A 3,096-nucleotide genomic window follows, 5' to 3' on the forward strand; every position below is an offset into this window, starting at 1 on the left:
TCGATATCGAAACCTTCGCATTGTTCGGATGGGCTCGATCTCAGGAGCTGCAGGTGGAGCCACATTACCCTCAACACCTACAATATCCACCAATTGATCTGCTTCTTCGGGGACCAGTGGCTGTGGTTCTTCTGGTGGTGGAGGCGGTGGAACGTTTACTATGTTCTGAGCAGGTACCTGAGCCTGCATTTCTTCTAAGGCCAGACAAAGAGATAATATTTCGTCCAGCTGCTGAAATCTCTCCACCTCGAGCCTATTAACATTGGATTCAGCCTCTTCCTTTGCCCTTTCTGCCGTGTTTCTACTGGCATCCATGAATTCCTTCATTGTCCTGAGCTTTTCTTCATATTCATCTATCCTCCTGGACTGCTCTCTCATAATCTTTTCCATGTCATGTTCCCTAGCCAGTGCTGCTTTCTTGTACAATTCCTTATCATGTCTGGCACCCATTACCTCCATCTTGACATTCTCATTTCTCTTTCTATGATTGTAATATTCCCTCATGCAGGATTGGTGCAGGTTATACATAGCAGTCATATAGTCGGAGGCAGCAGCAACCAGAATGTCATGCTCCACGCGAGAGGAATTCTTCAATGCTTTGATCCTCCTTTTCCAAATACCATCATCTTGATGCTTTATGGGATAGAATCGAGCAGAGCTCGACCCTATTTCCACTTTATGTTTCTCGCATAGGTCCGTGAGGGCGGTCATAGCTGCCCTTTCAATTGTATCATTGAACTCGAAACCCTGCTCCATAATTTCATCAAGACGCCAATTAGGGTTTGTGTCTTCATCTGGGATATGGACATAAACAGTATAACACTACTTATGACAGGTGTCCTCCTTCCTCCAATAATACTCCGGAGGGTTATGAAAGCCTAGCTCCTGCAGCATCTTCCATAACAACTGTACAAACCCTGGCTTGTCCAGGTAATGTCCCCGGGTCCATCCGTCCTGATCTGTATATCCTTCTTAGAACATCCTATAAAAGAAATGGGGTTAGGTCTAACAACACTCACAAAACCCAAAAGTTTTTAGAACATGCTTATGTAACATGATGCAACGATTCCTACATATTCACAGACTCATATACACACTCGTAGAAAAATTGGTGGCATCACAATCTCTCCCTAATAATATACTATCGAATACTAGTGACAATGCAGCAAACAGTTAGCATCTGCAAAACAAACAACCAGTTAACACTACTGCCACCTATGACTCACATTTTCTTTGTTTCAAAGTAGAGTCTCAGTTTTTAAACAGTAATATCTGTTGATTATCCCAACCTATTACTTTGATATCAGTTGTGGCGGAACCGCCCAACTTAAAATTGTTTAACTGTGCCTAATCGCTGTTAGAACATCATTTATCCAAAACGCACTTAAAACAGTATAAGTCCGGTAGTCCGTCGAGTGTCCCTAGGACTCCTCGAACGATCCACATCACGTCTCATAGCCATACACCAGGATTACTTCCACGATGGGAAAGCATCAACAAATATTACATTTTTACATACATACATGAGGTACGAGTTATTACAGAACGTAGTTTGAAATAAACTTAACAGTGCAGGTCAGAGAGATTCTAGGAGTTTAAAACATAAACTGGTCCAGGTGAGAGATGAGCATTTAAGTTTTCTTCTGAGGGTATTGCGAGACTCGTAACAATACCCTAGTTTTTCGGGGCCTCCTCCTCTGCGGACTCCTGCGGTGCTTCTGAAAATAGCCACAAGGGATAACCCTGAGTACGGGGTACTTGTTGGGATACGAGGTAGGCTACACTAGCGCAAATCAAAAATTTCTACCGCGTAAAACCAGGAAGAACTGCCGTATATGGATCATGGGATTACCACTCGACACACTACTGGGTGCGGAAGATGTAGATTTGCGTCGATGCAGTGAAGACGATCAACGTAGTCGTACGTAGTCGATCAACGTAGTCGTACGTAGTCGATCACGTCAACGTCCAGCAGCTCCTCAGCAGCTCGTCCACGTGCAGCAAGATCACCCTCGTGCCGCGACTCGTCGTGGCTCGTCGGCGGCTCGTCGTGGCTCGTCGGCGGCTTGTCCAAGTGCTGCAGGCGCAACACCTCCCAGGTATCCACACGTGCATTGCTAGATCCGCGAGTTGCAACAGGTGAGGGTGTGGGAGGCGCGGCAGATATGTTTCACCAAAAAGGTGTGAACCCTAGGGCGCCCCCACCCCTTTATTTATAGAGGTTCCTAACGGGCCTCTGGGTCCGAGGCCCATTAGTACTTCTAAACCTAATCTAACTCGGATCAGATCCGAATTGGGCTTCCAGCCCCTTAAGTGTGTGACCCTATGGGTTCGGATACGTATAGACATGGCCCGAGTACTCCTACTCGGCCCAATAGTCGGTAGCGGCCTCTAGCAAGACGTGCCAACTCCTATACGCACACGAAGACCATATCAGACGAACCATCACAACATAATATACATGCTATTCCCTTTGCCTCACGATATTTGGTCTAGCTTCAAGCCGACCGCTCTTTCTCGATCCTGTGATTCGGAATCCCTTTGTAGGTTAACTCTTAACCTTACGTAGCATGGCCATGCATTTTCGGATCCGATCACTCGAGGGGCCCAGAGATATCACTCTCAATCAGAGAGGGGCAAATCCCATCTTGATTGACCATGTCTCATAGCATGCTTCTTGACAAACCCGAAAGCTACCTTTATAACTACCCTGTTACGGCATAGCATTTGATAGCCCCTAAGTAGGTCGATCCACATCTTGAATACATGCGACAATCTCAGGTCTAAGGACAAAGCATATATGTTGTTTAAAAAGAGAACTACTTCTCGTGTTGGGTCAGTCCTAACACATGTCTACACATGTGTCCACATTATTAGTTCAACATCTCCATGTCCATGACTTGTGAAACATAGTCATCAACTAATACATGTGCTAGTCTAATATTCATGTGTGTCCTCACATGAACTCCGACTAGGGACAACTTTAGAATAACCACACAAGTAAAGAGTTTCACATACAATTCACATAATTGCAAATCAATTCAAGTAGCCTTTAAGGGATCTTATGTCGGTTAAATCCGCGAACGACCTAACAAA

Source organism: Setaria italica, unplaced genomic scaffold (genome assembly GCF_000263155.2).
Source record: "Setaria italica strain Yugu1 unplaced genomic scaffold, Setaria_italica_v2.0 scaffold_37, whole genome shotgun sequence".
Taxonomy (NCBI): domain Eukaryota; kingdom Viridiplantae; phylum Streptophyta; class Magnoliopsida; order Poales; family Poaceae; genus Setaria; species Setaria italica.